This window comes from Argentina silus, assembly GCF_951799395.1.
Source record: "Argentina silus genome assembly, chromosome: 2".
In the NCBI taxonomy this organism is placed as follows: domain Eukaryota; kingdom Metazoa; phylum Chordata; class Actinopteri; order Argentiniformes; family Argentinidae; genus Argentina; species Argentina silus.
In genome coordinates this window covers 7,404,635-7,424,798 of record NC_139656.1, presented here as the reverse complement: position 1 = coordinate 7,424,798, position 20,164 = coordinate 7,404,635, and positions in this window count along the sequence as shown.

The following is a 20,164-nucleotide window of genomic DNA, read 5'->3' as shown; positions in this document are numbered from 1 at the left end:
CTTCTGGCATTACGACTGCCAATGGCCCCTGGTGTGAGCATTGATTACTTTGTCTTATGATGACTGTTGGATAGATGATTCACTTACTTAAAAAAATGTATTAGTTGTAAGTCGCTTTGGATAAAGGCGTCTGCTAAATGCCATAAATGTAAATATTGGAACAGCGGATGTACATTTTTATGTCACTAATACAACGGCCACATTGACGGCCACCACACTGCGTGGGACCACGCGCATTGTTTCGATTATATTCACTCTGTGAACTTTATTTTCCCCACCCAACACACACACACACACACACACACACCTGGTTCCCAATTTCAGACCTTGGGGACCAGGGATTGGGGAGCGGACAGCGGAGGCGGGAACCCTTCAATGTATTAATCGACTTCTAAACCCAATTGAGCAGAGAGCAGCATAATTTCCTGCTGAATATGTACAACAGCTATACCACACCTAATTAGAACAATCAACAACAACAAAAATCAGTGGACCAAGTGCTATTTAATAGTTTTTTTCAAAATCATTTAACGTCAGAGTTACTCACTGCTGGATAGTCCAGTGTTTGATAAGTCTCTTTGAGGCTGGTTGATGTTGCTACATTGATGCACATTAGAGTTCCCAGTACAGTATGTTCTGAGGCTTGAACTCTGCTTGAGGGATAAAACGTTCCTCTCCATTAAGTTCAGCCAGGCTCTTCACTCACTTAGTAGACAAACCAATGCGAGGCTAAACATTTAAAACAGTGGTGCGATAACCCTGTAATGGACTGTTCTAATAGTGGTCTTTATAAGGACAACAAGACCATTTCAGGGTTTATACAGATTCCCCAATCGAAACATAATTTATAGCTACAGTGAGGGACCATTCAGCAACAATGAGAGATCATTCAGAGCTTACAACAGCATGATGAAAAGCAGCTGTAGGTCTGGGACATAATATAATGCTTGAACATGTTAGCCTATTGCTTTTCTTGTAAACGCACTGGAGCAGGCTCAATGTGATGGGAACATTCGGCTATGACATCAACGTCTGCGTCAAAATTGCAAAATTAGGGGAGAGGTGAAATGCTATTTCTAAATGTGGGAATCGGACTAATTCTCTAAATTGGGGAAAAAACGTCACCTGTTTATATTTCATAGGAAAGTTTGATTCCCTTCAATTTAACTTACCTCTGATCGCCGTGTCAGTAAGGTGAACGAACAGTAAAATAAGTGGTACGTCAAGTCTCGGAGTCGAAAGTTTTACGGCTCTCATTGTCCGTGTTTTTGCTGTCAGTTGTCCATGTTCGAGATAACGCTCCACATTTCGAAATCCCTCGGGACGACAGTCAACAATCTCCTCTGAACGAACATGACAGCTAAACCGGTCTGACTTGGTCTTATGTCAGATTATCATCAAAGGACGCATAAAACAACAGTTGAGGAAGCGAAGGCAAGTCGGTGCTCAACAACAGTGGCATCCTCTCTCTTTCTCTCTCCATCCATCCCATCCTCCCCTCCCTCTTTCTCTCCACACAAACACAAACACACACACACACACACACACACACACACACACACACACACACACACACACACACACACACACACACACACACCACACCACACCACACCACACCACACCACACACACACACACACACACACACACACACACACACACACACACACACACACACACACACACACACACACACAAGGAATACATGTAGCGCTCTCTTTCTGTACGCCAACCATGGACACAGACACGGATTACACACAGCGCAAGACGTGAGAAAGAGGTGCTTCCCAAGATTGTAACGAAAAATCGCACTCGTGCTGGGGCCAATAGACAGATACCGAGCTCATGAGCTGGGGGGATGTTTAGTCCCTTACGCTCCTCAGCGCCCTATAGGTGTCCTCACGCGACCTAATGACCAGTATTCAGACCGGTCCGACGGAAGAATGGCTATAGGTCGTTGTTTTCAGTATAATAGGTTGTTGCTAAATTAGGTATAGGTTACATAAACATCTATTTTAATGCGGTCTAATACCAAAAGCAACAACAATGTGGACAAATACCAAAAGCAACAACAATATTTTTCAGATCTCTATAGGCCTATCCTTTCTGTGTATAAGTGAAAAAGCTCTCCCAGTCTTCTGTGTTTGGGTAAAATCATTCAATCGTAAAATTCAACAAATGAAAGAATGAGGCAATCATGGATCAAAATGAGCCACCACAGTTCACCTACCTAGACAACGCAAAGAAGCCCAGTCCTTTCTTTCTCTATAAACCCTGTCTCATCTACTCCACTCCTCCTCATGTCCTTCAATTGACAAAAAGACAGGATACATTTCTGCTGTGTTACTCTCAGTCATTAAGATCAGTGATGTGTGTTAATGGACTGAGTTGCCATCAAAGGAACAAGGATGAGGAGATTAAGGTGTCTTGCGTGAAACATAGATGCCTCTCAGTGTTACTTCCCTCGTCAAATACAGGAGGAGAAAGGATATGTGGTGTCACTAGCAGGGTTGGGGTCAGTTGAATTTCAATTCAGTCAATTTAGGCACTAAATAGAAATTATACTTCCATGATTGCAAATTACTTTCAATGATTTATAAATAAACTGAAAATAACAAGTTTTTTACATCAAATATTTATTTATTTATTTATTTTATTGTGAATTCAGATCACTTGAATTGGTTGGAGTGTGCAGACAACCTGGACTAAAGTCTCTATCCAGCTACAGCAGTCGTCTGCATTTCACATTTCAGGTGATGAACATGATTGTTTTCCATTGTATACCAACAGGTGTCAGAAGAAGGCCAACAAAATCCTCAAAGACAGACTGTTCATCCTGCTCCCGTCTGGCAGATGCTACTGGAGCGCCCAACCTGGGACCAAAAGGTTCTGTGACAGCTTCTACTCAACAGTGATAAGACTGATGAATGATCATCTATAATGTTGACCACTGACTCTCCCACACACACACTGACTCTCCCACACACACACTGACTCTCCCACACACACACTGACTCTCCCACACACACACTGACTCTCCCACACACACACTGACTCTCCCACACACACACTGACTCTCCCACACACACACTCACCAACATGCTGCTACATTTAATTTCTATATGGACTCTACTTATCTACTTATTTATTACTTATTTATTTATTTACTTATCTACTTATTTACTTATCTACTTATCTACTTACTTATACTTACTTATATTACTGCTGCTACCTATACAGTAGGACAATTTTTACACTATAGATTATATTAGGCTACATTCAGGCTACATCTTAACTGTCCCTCCTAAAGACCTCTTCATCCCCACTATGTAATGTAAAATTATTGCACATACATTTATTTTGCACTGTCCACTACCCTTATATTGTTAATGTCATCATAATCTATTACTATTTCAATATGTGTACTTGTATTCATATTGTGCAATTTAGGGTGTATTTAAGCATTTAAGAAGTGTTATTGTATGTTGTGTATAACATTGTTGAGGCCCTATGTGAACCAAGCACCTCACTGCTCTGCTCGCACAGTATGTGACAATAACGAAATTTAAACTATAAGGCCCAGAGCTTTTCCTTGTCAGGAAAAATAGCTGGCCTAACCATAACAGAGCAATGTAGACCATGCTGTTTGGATTTTGTTTAGAAGGATGCCTGCCTTTATGTTAAATAACAATGACAAAAGGGAGAAGATGACTTTGTGGGGGAAAAAAATCATAATTCTGGCTGAAAGCGCTTTGTTGTCACATAACTCAAATTGATTGTGCATGATATTAGTCATTGTCCCATAGATACAAATAGTTAAAATATTGTTTTCCTGCTAACTTTCCATTCACATGGAGCTTTGAAGTTTAATTGAATGCATGCATTTGAGAGAAACAATCATTTTTTATTAGCATTCAAACAGTGAGCCCACAGTACCAGTCCTACCTTGTCTGAGTGTTATTAGGTGGCCTCAAAAAGAGAGGGACTATTATGTGAAAAAACAACAGAAGCATTTATTGTTGGCTCAGATACTGTGGGCCTCTGTGATTAACATAGAGAGAACATAGTGAAACCAGTGAAATTAACTTTAACATGGGATCAAACCTCACCATCTGCAAAGGATTATACATGGGGGTACACACACACACACACACACACACACACACACACAAAGACATTGGCAGAGGCATCTCTCGCTAATTTTCAAAGCCATAAACACAAACACACTGGACAGTAGACACTGGACAGCTGTAAGGGGAAATTCATTTGGCCCTGGTGTGTGTGTGTGTGTGTGTGTGTGTGTGTGTGTGTGTGTGTGTGTGTGTGTGTGTGTGTGTGTGTGTGTGTGTGTGAGAGAGAGAGAAATAGAGAGAGAGAGAAAGATAGAATGAGATGGGGGACACAAAGAGAAAGCAGTTACATCGTTCAACATTCATTTTGCGTAGAACTCAAAGACAAAGACAATAGACATTATCGAAAACCACATAACCACTTTGGAAATGAAGAACACAGTCATCTCCTGTATCTGTCTTTTCCCTCCTGTCAGCCATTTGTTGTTTGATAGACAAACAAGACTAGGTGGTTTAGTGGAATCACATCTGTAGCATTCTGACACAGCAGCTATTTTTTTCAAGCTGAATTTCTGATATAACATGTCAGCATGCATCTAAAACATACAGTCTTCATAGCCAGTTCTGTGTGTTTATTTTCTATGAATCAGCCTCCACTCGAAGATAATATATTCCATTGGATAAAGCATCACAATGTTTAGAGTTAGGAATTATACAGTGAACACACACATTAAACTTGCAATCAACTACACCCACCCACAGAGAGAGAATGAAGGAGAGAAAGAGAGTGAGAGAGATGAATAGAGAGAGAGAGAGAGAGAGAGAGAGAGAGAGAGAGAGAGAGAGAGAGACACACACACACACACACACACACACACACACACACACACACAGAAAAGCTCAGACGCACACACAAGCAGATACATACAAACTTGAATTGAAGTGCTTGCTTTCCTTTTTCAGTGAAAGAAAATGCCTGCAGTGTTGCCAAAGGTCGAAAACAGATGTGTAAACACAAAGCGCACTCTACATTCCCACACAGGTGTGCATTTATACATAACAAACATACACACTGACGTTAACGACACAAAACCACTAACTAACCAGATACAACCACTACAGTAACTAACCACAAACACACAGCAACTGCCCAGTCCTTCATTTCCCCTGTCATATTGTTTTCATCATGATTCCGTCCATCCGTATTTTCCCATCATTATTTCATATTATTCCATTAGCTGTGTCCCAGACTCTCTGGCGCCCTGGTACTCCTGCTTGGATTCAGTATACCTCCCACGGACCCCTCAAACTGTAGTTGACTGAGACAGCTCCTCCCTCCCGAATTAGTTGCCGAACATTAGATTAGATTAGATTAGATTCAACTTTATTGTCATTGTGCAGAGTACAAGTACAGAGACAACGAAATGCAGTTAGCGTCTAACCAGAAGTGCAAAATAGCAGAAAGTGCAATGAACAGTATTTACAGGTAGTGCAATATATGATCAGTAGTAGTGCAGTATAATATAGTATAATATAAGCAGTATAATATAGCAGTGCAGTATAGCAGTATATGAGTAACAGTAGCATTATAGCAGAATAAATAGTTACAGTATGAGCAGTGTAGCAGCATATGAGCTGTATGGGTAATGCAGTCTAGCAGTATATATGTATTAACAGTAACATGAGGTAGATGCAGAATAAATATAAATATGGAATGCCGTATAAACAAGTATGTACAGTATGTGCAGTAGTATTAAAGAAAATATAGGATATGTGCATTATGTGCATTATGAACAGTATGGACAGGTATGTACAGAAGAGCAGTGGTATTGAGTAAGAACAGGGGAGGGGAGTAATAGTGCAATAGTGCAATTGTCCGGGTGGGGGGGGGGGGGTGGGGGTTGCAGGGGTAGTAGGTTGTCAGGTAGGTGTAGTGTTCGAGTTCAGTAGGGTGACAACCGCAGGGAAGAAGCTGCCTCTGAACCTACTGGTTCGGGTGCGGAGAGACCTGTAGCGCCTCCCGGAGGGGAGTGGGGTGAAAAGTCTATGGTTGGGGTGAGAGATGTCCTTGACGATGCTGCGTGCCTTACGCAAGCATCGTTTGCCCTGGACAGCCTCGATGGAGGGGAGTGAGGAACCGGTGATGCGTTGGGCAGTTTTCACCACCCTCTGCAGTGCTTTCCGGTCCGATGCCGAGCAGTTGCCATACCATACTGTGACACAGTTGGTAAGGATACTCTCGATGGTGCAGCGGTAGAAGTTCACCAGGATCTGAGGAGATAGATGGACCTTCTTTAGTCTCCTCAGGAAGAAGAGACGCTGGTGAGCCTTCTTTATCAGGGTGGAGGTGTTGAGGGTCCAGGAGAGGTCCTCAGAGATGTGGACACCCAGAAACTTGAAGCTGGTGACTCGCTCCACCTCAGTCCCGTTGATGAGGATGGGGGTGTGTGCGCCAGCTTTAGACTTCCTGAAGTCCACAATGAGTTCTTTGGTCTTCTTGGTGTTGAGAGCCAGGTTATTGTCGTTGCACCACACTGTTAGGTGCTGGACCTCCTCCCTGTAGGCCGACTCATCGTTGTTGCTGATGAGACCGATCACCGTTGTGTCGTCTGCAAACTTAACAATGGTGTTTGAGCCATGTACAGGTGTACAGTCGTAGGTGAAGAGGGAGTAAAGGAGGGGGCTCAGCACACAGCCTTGTGGAACGCCGGTGTTCAGGGTGAGGGTTGAGGAGGTGTGGTTGTGAAGCCTAACAGACTGCGGCCTGTTGGTCAGGAAGTCTAGAATCCAGTTGCAGAGGGAGGGGTTGATGCCCAGTTGCCTGAGTTTGGAGATCAGTTTGGAGGGGATGATGGTGTTGAATGCTGAGCTGAAGTCAATAAACAGCATTCTCACATAAGAGTTAGTCTTGTCGAGGTGGGACAGGGCGGAGTGAAGTGCCGTTGAAATGGCATCCTCTGTACTCCTGTTCTGCCGGTAGGCGAATTGAAAGGGGTCCAGTGTGGGTGGTAGGCAGGTCTTGAGTTGAGCTAAGACCAGCCTCTCGAAGCACTTCATGATGATGGGCGTGAGTGCCACTGGTCGGAAGTCATTTAAGCTCGTTGCAGTGGAGTGTTTTGGCACCGGCACGATGGAGGTGGTTTTGAAGCACGCGGGGACAGCTGCTTGGGCTAGGGACAGGTTGAATATGTCAGTCCAAACCTTAGTCAGCTGCACAGCGCAGGCCCTGAGGACGCGTCCGGGGATCCCATCAGGACCAGCAGCCTTGCGTGCGTTAGTCCTGCTCAGTGCCGCACACACGTCGGTGGGAGATAGAGTGAGGGGCTGGTGATCCGCAGGGAGCACAGCCTTGATGGCCACCTCCTTGTTGTCCCTGTCAAAGCGGCCGTAGAAGTGGTTCAGCTCATCAGGGAGGGAGGCGTCAACGGAGAGGGGTGAGGTGTTAGTTGGTTTGTAGTCAGTGATGGCCTGGATGCCCTGCCACATGCGTCGAACATGCCCCAGAATTGGAAATAAAAAGGAAATTGACGCTTACCTTGGGGCGATCTGACTGGGGAGATCTCGACCGGCCGATATCTTCCTTTTTGCTGGGTGCGATCCTACCGGGGAGCCACGACTGCCTTGTTGCTTAATGTGGTTTAACCGGAGAGTGCCATTTACATTTACGTTAAAGTCATTTAGCAGATGCTTTTATCCAAATCGACTTAAAATAAGTACGTTTGTCTAAGTTAGTGAATCAAAAACGTTGATAAGAAGAAGTTCAGTGAATGTACAATAGGGTGTTAGAGAGTGGAGAGGTCTGAGGAGGAGGAACCCATCTGTAGCTGAAAAATATGGTTTTTTTAGTCTATGGTGGAAGATAGACGTCCTGACAGTGGTGGGAAGCTTATTCCATCACTAGGGCGCCAAGACAGCAACAAACCATTGTTTGCAGATAGGGAGGGGCTGTTCCCTTTACCACTGTGTAGGCAAGCACCAGGGTCTTGAATCTGATGCAAGTTGCTACTGGGAACTAATGAAGGGTGCAGAGGAGGGGGGTGACGTGGGAGAATTAGGGGAGATTGAACACCATGAGGGCTGGATTCTGGATGAGCTGCAGAGGTCTGATGGCAGAGTCAGGGAGCCCAGCCAGAAGTGAGTTGCAGTAGTCTACGTGGGAGATACCAAGTGCCTGGACAGGGAGTTGTGCTGCTTCTCTTGTGAGGAATGGGGGTATCCTTCAAATGTAGTAGAAGAAGAATCTACAGGAGCGGGCTATTACTGTGATGTTAGCTGCACAGGACAGTTGTTTGTCCATGATCTCCCCAAGATTCTTGGCTGTCTGGGAGGGGGGGACAGTGGAGCTTTCAACTGTGATGGAGAAGTCTTGAAGAGTGCAGGCTTTCCCAGGAAGTAAGAGCAGCTCCACCTGTGTGTCGGGGGAGATACAAAGTTCAGTGTCATCAGCATAGCATTGGTAGTAGAAACCATGTGAGAAAATTGCACCGCCAAGATATATTGTATACAGAGAGAACAATAAGGGCTCTAGGACAAACCCTTGACTCTGGCTGTCTTAAAGGTAACCGGGACAGATCCAGTGGTCAGTGAGGAATTAATGATGGTGGTAAGGAAAGGAAGGAGGTAATGGGATCGAGAGGGCAGGTGGTTGCCCGATTGGATGAGACAAATTTTAGGACATCTTCAGGGGATAGAGGGAAAAAGATGATAAACCAGAGGCAGAGGGTAGAATAGGAAGGTTTGGTATAAGTGGAAGCAGTGATAGCAACAGGGTGAGTGAAAGAGCTGCTAATGTCATCAACCTTCTTTACAAAGTAGGTGACAAAGTAATCTGCAGAGAGGGAGGAGGGAGAGGAAGGGGAAGGTGGGTGAGTGAGAAAAATGTGGGAAACAGTTTCCTTGGGTCAGAGGCAGAAGATTGAATTTTAGAATGGTAGAAAAAGCTGATACAGATAAAGAGGAGAAGAAAATGAGGAGGAGAGAATGATAAGAGGTAAGATCATCAGGATGATCAGTTTTCCTCCATTTCCTCTCAGCTGCGCAAAGCCCTGTTCTACTAGCTCACAGGGATTCAGTCAACCAAGATGCGGGTGGAGAGAATCGTGTTGGGCGAGTGGAGAGTGGACAGAGATAGTCAAACGATGAGGAGAGAGTGGGTAGGAGGATGGAGGAGGCAGCATCAGTAGACAGAAGGAAGAAGGATTCAGTAGAGGGTAGGGAGAACAGAACAGAGGTAGAGATAGAGGTGGGAGAGAGTATGGGTGAGGAGAGAAGGTTAAGAAAGCCAGAAGAGTGAAACTCCCAACCGACGTCACCGCATCCGCCTTGTTCTAGACGCCATTCAGACTGTGAATCTTTCGACCAAAGGATGTCCGTTCCTCGTTGCTGCTCTTCAACTGCGGCCCCTCTTTGCTGGACCCACCCGACGCAGCGGAGAAGCTCCCTATGGTGTACAGCCAGCCCACCAGGACATCCTTTGGTGGAAAGATTCACAGTCTGAATGGCGTCCAGAACAAGGCAGATGCGGTGACGTCGGTTGGGAGTTTCACTCTTCTGGCTTTCTTAACCTTCTCTCCTTTTCCCTCTATCCCCTGAAGATGTCCTAACATTTGTCTCATCCAATCGGGCAACCACCTGCCCTCTCGATCCCATCACCTCCTTCCTTTCCTTACCACCATCATTAATTCCTCACTGACCACTGGATCTGTCCCGGTTACCTTTAAGACAGCCAGAGTGAGGTGGTAAGGAAGCCACAAATTATTATAATTTGGTATTTCTACATATCATGGCTTCCTTATCAAGTCCTCTCAGGTAATTGCTCATAAACAGAAAAGGACAGAGGAATCAAGACTACTCTGGAATGAATACAGTATAGACTTCCCTCCCCGCCCCCGCCCCCACTGCCACAACCACATAGCCCCCACCTCTCTGGCTTTGAAACTACAAAACCTATTATTTTGGAGTTACAGTAACTCTGCTCCAAGGATGACATAATGGCTCCCGTTATTCACCAACTCATCCATGACACAGCCTAACCTGCACCCTGTACACTTCAGTGAAGGAAGAGTGATGATGATGATGAGAATGATGAATGCTCATGAGGATGAAGAATGATAATGATGATGATGATGATGATGTATGATGATGAAGGTGGTGGTTGTGGTGGTTAAGGATGAATGAATGATGGTTATGATGAAGAAGATGATGGTGATGATGATGATGAAGCACCCAGAGACTCAAGGATGTGACAGCTAAACTTGTTGAACACTAAGTTGAGAGACAGATACAAAAAGCCCTCTCATATTCATAAGAAACATTTCAAACAGTGCTATCAGCTCAGCTATCAGCCTGATGTCAGGAGTGTTACATAGTGAACTTGTTTGGTATGGAGAACAGAGCAGAGGCTAGAAACTTAGGAAGGCACACCAGGGTATTCCATTGGGAATCAAGCTAAATGAGAACAGCCTGATCCTTCCCTCCCTGACCTAACAATCTCTTCCCCCTAACAGTCTCTGCCTGTCTCTCCCTCCCCTGAGTAATTCCTTCCCTCCCTACCTCAAAGTTCAAAGTTCAAAGTTCTTTATTGTCACATACTCTGCATTCAGTGATATGGTTCACACGCGGGCCTCAACAATTTTATACATAATATACATACAATAAATCTTCCTACATGCTAAAATACACCCTAACTAAATTGCATGATGTATGTACAAGTACAAATATTAAAGAGCAATAGATTATGACATAACATAACAATATAAGGGTAATGGGCACTGCAAAATACAGTTATGTGCAATAATATAATCTATTGTAATCTATCCCAGGCTGGACGCTCTGGTAGCGTCTGCCAGACAGGAGCAGGTTGAACCTTTGAGGATTTTGTTGGCCTTCCTCATACACCTGTTGGTGTAGATGTCTTTGAGGACAGAGAGAGTGGCTCCACCACCGTCTGTAGAGCCTTACGGTCCTGAGTGGGTGGTGCAATTGCCATACCAGATGGTGATGCAGACAGACAGGACGTTGGTGAGGATCTTAGGTGCCATGCAAAATGTCCTCAGCCGCCCGAGGAAGAAAAGATGCTGGCGCACCTTCTTGAGTCGATGTGTAGGGACTATATTCAGTTCATCATGTGTATGCCAAATGTGAGGTTGTGTGATGTAGGACCCAGGCGCAGAGAGGAAACCAGAGGAGGGAATGCAGTTAAAAGGCAAAGGCCACTTTACTTAGAATAACCCAAAGGGTAGACAGGAACGAACACTAGGTCTCAACCTAAGAAATCAGGACACTAGAGAGGCTTTACAAAGACAAGAGTAGAAGGACCATTAGAGAACTACCTCTGACAAGAGTCAAGCTACAACACAGAGTACAGAAAACACACAACTTAAATTCATGAAGCGGTCACTCCCCTAGTGTCCAGGTGGGACCGTGACAGTACATCCTCCCCTAGGAGCAGCACCAGCTGTGCAGCCAGGACGACCACCACACAGCCGATTGAAGTCCCGGATGAGGCCCGGATCAAGGACATCCTGGCCAGGCACCCAAGAATGCTCCTCAGGGCTATAACCCTCCCAGTCCACCAGGTATTGAAGGCCCCCACGGCCCCGACGAGCGTCCAGCAGACAGTGGACAGTGTAGACCGGCTGACCGTCAACCAGTCGGGGGGGCTGGCGTGGGGGGGAGAAGGGACTTTTCCTCACCACTTTGAGCCGGGAGACATGGAAATATGGGCACAATCTCATAGATCTGATGAGCTGGAGTCGGTAGGTGGGTTAATCCACCTCAAGACCTTGAATGGCCCCACAAAACGAGGGGCAATTTTCCGGGAGTTCACTCTCAAGGGGATATCCCAGATGGACAGCCATACCCTTGGAGCCGGAGGAGCCAGCGGCGGCGGTTGGCTTGCCGCTGCTGGCGGGTGGATGCACGGAGCAGAGAGGCACATGCTCTGGACCAGGTGCAGCGACACCGGAGAATGAACACCTCCACCAAGGGGACTCCTGCTTGGACATCCTGCTCCAGAAATAGGGGCGGGGGGGGGACCCAAACTGGCACTTAAACGGAGACAGGCCGGTGGAGGAGTTCGGCAGGAAGTTATGAGCATAATCAGCCAAGACGAGGTGGAGTTTCTCGTCCCTCCCGGGCCGCAAGGAAAAGATCACCCCCGCCGCCATCAGAAGCTTCCACCACCACCACGAATGGATGAGCAGGATCAGGGTTGGTTGAGGATGGGCCCGGATGTGAGAGGACTCTGAACGTCCTCTCGGCCTTCGGAGTCCAATGGAAGCGGGTCAGCATGTGCCGAGTAAGGGATGTGAGAGGCGCCGCCACTGAGCCACAGCTGCGTATAAAGCACCTGTAGAAGTTAGCGAACCCTAGGAAGTGTTGGACCTGCTTGAGGGAAGAGGGACGGGGCCAGTGGGGCACTGCCTTGACCTTGACCGGGTCCATTTGGATGCCTGCGGTGGAGATGATGTGGCCCAGGACTCGGGACATGTGGAACTCACACTTCTCCAGTTTAATGAATAGTTGACTCCGCAGGAGGCGCCTAAGAACCTGGCAGATGTGCAGGGTGTGCCAGCTGGTCTGCGCATGCTCTGAGGATGCGACCGGGTATTTCATTTGGGCCTGCAGCTGTGCAGGTGTTTACTCGCTTAAAGGTTTTACTCATGTCTGCCACAGAGAGTGAGAGCACACAGTCCTCCTGTACAGCAAGGGCCCTCATAGCTGGTATGGTGTTAATGAAGGCATTCAGTTTCCCCTGGAGGGAGGCTTCAGTGTGCGTCATGTTACTCGGTTTGCCTTTGTAGTCTGAGATACCTACCCCTCATTCTATCCTCCAACCCTTTATCCTCTTCTTCTCCCTCTTTCTCTCTTCCCCTGTCTGTTTATCTATCCCTCCTTCCTTCCTTCTCGCAGTATGAATGAAAAACATTTAACATGAATCTAAGCCCATTCAGACTGCAGACATGGCATATTTTCCAGTGATACTGTATTACCACGAAGATATGAGACACATTCACATTCACGTCCACATCCAAACAACATAACTTACAGAGGAGTCTGTAAGTTATGAAATGTATTCAGTGAGTCCTCAGTCAGCTACACAGTAGGGCAAAATTGCAGTAAAGCACCCACTAGCGGTGCCAAGGAAAAGCTGATTTATATGAGCATCAAAAGCAACATTAAAACACAGACACAGCCATTAGCACATTAATGACCACTGATGTCAGCGTTTGGCCGTTGACTTTCATGACACGCAGTTGTTCTTTTTGTTATCCTTTTGTTCTCGTCTTTGTCTTGTCTTTGTGATGGTCTGTTTAATTTGGATGTCTGTTTTATTATTTAAGTCTTGGTCAGCTTCATGTCCAGTTTTTGGAATTCTGTCTGTGGAATTGTTAATTTTATGTGTGTGTGGGGGGGGTTTACATCTGAAAATAAAATCTTCAAAAAATGTATTAACTAGCAAACTTACTGGTGGTATGTCAAACACCATTCCATGGAGCATGACACTGAGGAACAACATAATGTAAAACGGTTGAGATCACATACAGATCATGTATGTAATACAATGTCTGCTAAGAAGACCATGTAAATAAGGCTTCCTATAAACACAATACATCAAACCAGAATAAACCTGTCAATAAAGATACTGTGAGTTACATGCCACAATGCTGACCTGAAAGGAGAGGACCAACATGAGTGAGGTCCTTGTTACATCACAATGAGAGAGGAGGTTCAGGCAAGATGACTTATTACATTCCTTGGGTTCAGGTAGTCCATTTGTGAGACTGAGACTGTCTGAGAGCAATCCTGTCTGTGCTCCTGTCACAACAGACTAGGAGATTAATTTACCACACTGTTTCTTAAACCACTGTGACAGGATTCTCAGCAGTCATTCATCAGGAGTGCTCGGGACGTCCATTAAGTGTAGTGCTACACCTCTACAACATCAGAAGGATACGTCCATTCCTCACCAGAGAAGCAGGTAAACTTTTGGTCCAAACACTTGTGATCTCTCGCCTTGACTACTGCAACGCACTCTTGGCCGGTCTCTCCGCATCCACCATCAGGCCTCTGCAGCTCATCCAGAACGCTTCCTCCCATCTGGTGTACAATCTCCCCAAATTCTCCCATGTCACTTCCCTCCTCCGCACCCTTCACTGGCTCCCGGTAGCAGCTCACATCAGATTCAAGACCCCGGTGCTCGCCTACCGGGCAGCAAAGGGAACAGCCCCTCCCTACTTGCAAGCAATGGTCAGCCCCCTGCCCGATCACTCCGCTCTTCCACCTCGGCTGGCCGTCTGGCACCGCCGCATTTATGTGGATGCAGCAGCCGCACTACTCGGGCTTTTCACTGTCCTGGCCCCCACTGGTGGAACGAGCATCCCACTGCAGAGTCACTACCAATCTTTCGCCTTAGATTGAAGATCCATCTCTTCAGGCTACATCTAAAGACCTCTTCACCCCCACTACCCCCCTGTACAAGTTTCTCTCCTGTTAAAAAAAAAAAATCATTTTTCTAGCATTGTGACTGCCTATGGCCCCTGGTCCGAGCATTGATAACTTTATCTTATGATGACTGATGGATAGATGATTCACTTACTAAAACAAATGTATTGTTGTAAGTCGCTTTGGATAAAGGCGTCTGCTAAATGCCATAAATGTAATGTAAATATGACTATACCAGGGGCTGCACATCCCTGTAATTTTGACTAATTGATCAATGAATGCACTTGATTTGGTGCCAAAAGCAGCACCTTGGATAAAGGAGGTACTGCTGTGCACAGACAATGCATTTATCCTGAAAACTCTTCTGAGTGATTTAAACAAGACGTCTCCTCTGAGTGGTTAAACATGGCACAAGCTCGAACTCCGCACGCATGCATTTCTTCCAATCTTAGACCTTGACTTTTCATTTGATTTAGCTGTAATTCAGTGAATTAACATCACCTAGTAGAGTGCTCCAAAACATGTCAGCGGTTTGCTGCATTTCATGGTTACGAAAGATGCATAATAAGACACTCCATGGTAATTCCACAAAATGAGAATACTAGATGCGCATTTGTCCCTCAAATTCAATTGATAACTGGGAACAACTGTGTAACCTGAGGTTAGTAATTTAACTGTGTTGTAGGGATGGAGTTTGGTTTTTGATAGTTTGTCTTTGGTATGTAAAGAGGGTCTCTTTCGGGGGACTGAATTTTGATGCTCTTTATGTCACCTAAAAGGAAAACAATACAGTTTTACACACACACATATCCTAGTCCAGATAGAGAGAGACAGTGAGAAGGAAAGAAACAATGAGATGGTGAAGGAGAGAGGGAGAGATGGATGAACAAAACTGAAGCCTAATGACCAGGTGCATGAAGAGGAATCATTATTGTTACGTTACTTTGCCTCTCACTCAGATGCAACGGAGAATGTCAAAATGACACATAATACCAACATTTCTGCATTAAGCCTTCATCAGGGTGCCTTTACCGGCTCTTACCCAGCAGTATTAGTGTGTGTCTGTATCCAGTCTAAGTCATAGTAATAGCTTGTTTCTGCATCTGGTCTTCGTCAGACAATAATAGAGTGTGTCTGTATCCAGTCTTCTGAGCTAGATCATATTGAGGTGCTCCTCAGCGTAATCTCTGACTGCCACTTGAGTCCTGGCACAGTAACATGGCCCTGAAGAGGAAATGCACAGAAAACCAATGGCAACGTTGCATTCCCACAAAGCACAGAGGCCGATGGATTAGCGACGTTAATAAAATACATCACAGAGAAAAGAACCCTATGGTACTGGGCTGGCCATCTGTTGTGCATTTAAAACAGAAGTTGCTTCCTCTTCTCATTTCCTTTCTTTTATCTGCACTGTTGATGAGAGAGAATTTAAACTGATGAGATGTACCTGAGGTGACTCTGCTGTAAAAGGAAAAGATGGGGTCAAGACTGTGCTAACGATGCACTGTATACTCATAGTGACCCTTTATATTACTGACCACCTGGTCACCCAACAGAACAGATCTTCTAGTGCCACTTATGCCTTTTTAAAAGGTGAGCTGATTTCTCTGAGATTCTTCTCAGTTTACAGCTAGAAAACTAAATGAGACGTAACCAATGTAACTCAAGCTTTGAAGCAGCATTAAGCATCAAATCTTTGGTTTCAGTGCCTGTTGCCTGAGTCACCCAATATGAAAAAATAAGCCCTGATAAAATCATAGCCTCCTTATCCTTTGAGCAGTCAGAATGAAATGAAGTTCACAGGGAAGAAGAAGTGATCTACGCTTTCATATCCCAATGCACTTTGATGTCATTATGTCATGCTGTGTACTATGTAGACTCTGCTATGTAATGTATTGAAATGTGTTAATATTGTTATATAATGTTTCATTGAAGAGTGAAACATTAATACCCTTTCCAACTCTTCTAACTTTAGCTCTAGGTAAAGAGCTTTATCTTGTTCTTATCAAAGGTTTTAGTTACGATGACTGTTGTAGTTGATTCACTTACTTAGACAAATGTACTTATTGTAAGTCACTTTGGATAAAAGTGTCTGTTAAATGACTTAAATGTTTAAAAAAATGTTTTGATAAACTAAACAACGGTAAGAGGAAGATGACAGGAAGTAACATAATTATGCTGAATATCTGAGAGAACATAACACACGCTGTCCATTGGTTATGTTACTGTAACCTGTTTGGTTACCTGAGAAGGTCAAATAACAGCATATTGCATTACAGGTAGTGAGAGAATATGGTGAGGTACTGTTAAGAGCTTTATATTTTCTGATACACTTTGATTATCAAAGTTTTTCAGAAAAATATAAAGCTCTTAACAGTGTTAAACTCTGTGTGTGTTACAGTTTTTCTTGATTGCTTGAGCACATTTCTTGAAACAGTATTCAACTTTTCAAAACAGTTAACACATTCCACTAAACAATAATAATAATAATAATTAATAGATAGATAGATAGATAGATAGATAGATAGATAGATAGATAGACGGACGGATGGATACATAGATAGATAGATAGATAGATAGATAGATAGATAGATAGATAGATAGATAGATAGATAGACGGACGGATGGATACATAGATAGATAGATAGATAGATAGATAGATAGATAGATAGATAGATAGATAGATAGGGTTAGGCGTTATAGCAGCTCACATAAAAAACAACAACAACAAAAAGTGACAATAGAATAAAAATAAAATAGACATCTGAAACATTATATACAGTAAGAACAGTCCAGTATGATTTAACATCCCTCAGCCTGACTCTGATCACCCCGATCGAGCCAACCGGAGGAGGAGTTGTACAGTCTTATTGCAGCAGGCAGAAAAGATCTCCTATCGCGCTCCTGAGTGCAACGTGGTTGTAGTAATCTGTTGCTAAAGGAGCTTCTCTGCTCTGTCGCAGTGACATGTAGGGAATGGGAGGGATTGTCCATGATGGCCAGGAGTTTGGTTCTCATCCGCTTTCCTAATAAGCTTGTTCAGCCTCTTGGTGTCACCATCCTTGTTGCTGCCCCCCCAGCATACCTTGATATTGAGTAGCAGGTGGTTCTGCTCACACCACTCAACAAAACGTCCACCAGTCCTCTGTACTCGGTCTCCTGGCCTTCACTGACACATCCCACAATAGCAGAATCGTCCAAGAACTTCTGCAGATGGCAAGTATCTGTGTTGTGCCTGAAGTCCGAGGTATAGTGAGTGAAGAGGAAGGGAGCCAGAACTGTCCCCTGAGAACCAGCCATTGTGTTTTTGATGTATACCAGTTTAACATGACCAGTAAACATGATTGAAAATGAAAACACTGGAGGTCAGGGTAATGGGAAATGACTCTGTGAGGTCTGTTTGGGGAGTGTAGATTGTGTATGTAAATGTGTGTGTTAATGTGTGTGTTTGTTTGTGTGTGTGTGTGTGTGTGTGTGTGTGTGTGTGTGTGTGTGTGTGTGTGTGTGTGTTTGTTTGTGTGTGTGTGTGTGTGTGTGTGTGTGTGTGTGTGCGCATGAGTGAGTGAGTGTGTTTAGTCATAAATGGGCACAAGGCTATTCCCACTCATTGGTTGTCATCTGCATGAGAAAAACAAAGGGTCTCAAAAAAATAAATTGAGATTCACACATTCAATTACAGAGAGAGGATAGAGAGTGGGAAATTGAGGAGACGGAAAAGCTAAATAATATGGAAATGGTTTTGGCTTTAACCTAAGTCTCTCTCTCTCTCTCTCTCTCTCTTTCTCTCTCTCTCTCTCTCTCTCTCTCTCTCACACACACACACACACTCTTATAATACACAAGCATGGGCTCATTCAGTGCCAGCCTGTTGTGTTATTACAAATCAACCCAAACACTGCTTCAGTAAAGTAGACATTCCTTAACGATGTTGACTCTTTCAATGTCGTTACACTTTGAAAGAATGTATGTGACATTGCAATATCACACTTTTGTCACCTGACAGACCGGAAACAAGATTTGAAAACCTGTCATGGTTGCCAAAGTAACAGATGTCACAGTGACATGAGTGGAGTTCTCTCTCTTTCTCTCTCGTTCTCTCAAGAACTGCAAAATGAGTTTCAGCCTCCACTTCAACAGAGAACAGCTTGTGTGTGTGAGGTGGGCGTGTGTGTTTGTGTGTGTGTGTGTGTGTGTGTGTGTGTGTGTGTGTGTGTGTGTGTGTGTGTGTGCGTGCGCTCATGCAGAGGAGAAAAAGAGAGAGACCCATGTGACCTGAGAAAGATGAGGTCACAAGTATGAGTATGAGCAGAGGGGTAGCCAATCAATAATAAGTAAAAGTGATCAATCAAAAGTATATTGAAATGAGACTGAATTATATATCCATAAGTCCATTCACTTTGAGACATGTATGAAAAGCTTTGAGAAAGCGGCAGGGAAAAGAGAAATATGAAGGCAGTCTGATAGCTAATCTGGCTGTAAGGAGAGACGGTGCCCTGGAAGAGAGACCCTCAGAAAACCAATTTGAAAGTCCAGGACCACAGCTGATTACTATAGCTGAATCTTTGTGTGTGTCTCTAATATGTGTGTGTATCTCTGTGTGTGTGTGTGTGTGTGTGTGTGTGTGTGTGTGTGTGTGTGTGAGTGATGCCTTAAGTTGTGAAGAGACTACAGTATGTGTGTGTGATGTTACCTGTGTGTGTGTGTGTGTGTGTGTGTGTGTGTGTGTGTGTGTGTGTGTGTGTGTGTGTGTGTGTGTGTGTGTGTGTGTGTGTGTGTGTGTGTGTGTTTGTGTGTGTGTAGTACTGCTGGTGATTACAGCACCTAAATCTGTATTCCCTTGTTGGTCCTTCCTTCTCCCTAGTACTGCAGTCAGACACAGACAGTCAGTGCAATTACACTTTTTTATGATCATAAACAATTCTTTCATTTTCAAAACATATTTATTTTCAAACTAATTCGGTCCGCCTGTACTTCAGTGATCTGAAGGTCAAACCCAAACACACCAATCCACACTCCTGTATACTTTCTCTCTCCACGTCATTGTGACACACACTAACTTGACTTCGTCCATATGGGCAGAGATATGGGGATACCTTTTAGGACCTTGCTCTTGTCTGCCCAGTTTATTTACATCAGAGCAGAGGAGAGGAATCCTCAGACTATTGACATGTACCTGATTATAATGTGACTTTGGAACTGCTAGTCAGTGGTCCGGAAAGCAGAGGCTATCTCAGCTTACACCTGCTTCATGTCCCTCCACTTCCTTGCCCTCACAGAGACATGGATTACACCGGAACACCACAGCTACTTCAGCAGCCCTCTCTGATGCATTCTTTTTCTCTCAGAATGTACCAAACTGTTGATTTGGCCACTCCTAATGTTGCCGCTATCTCTCTGATGGATTTCTTTTGTTTTTGCAGCGTAAGGATGGCCTGTTTCACTTGCATTGAGAGCTCCTTTGATCGCATGTTGTGCGCTCACAGCAACAGCTTCCAAATGCAAATGCCACACTTAGAATCAACTCAGACCTTTTACCTGGTTAATTGATAAATAAATGACAAAGGAATAGCCCACAACTGTCCATGAAACTGCTTTTGAGTCAATTGTCCAATTACTTTTGGTCCCATGAAAAAGCGGGGGCTACAT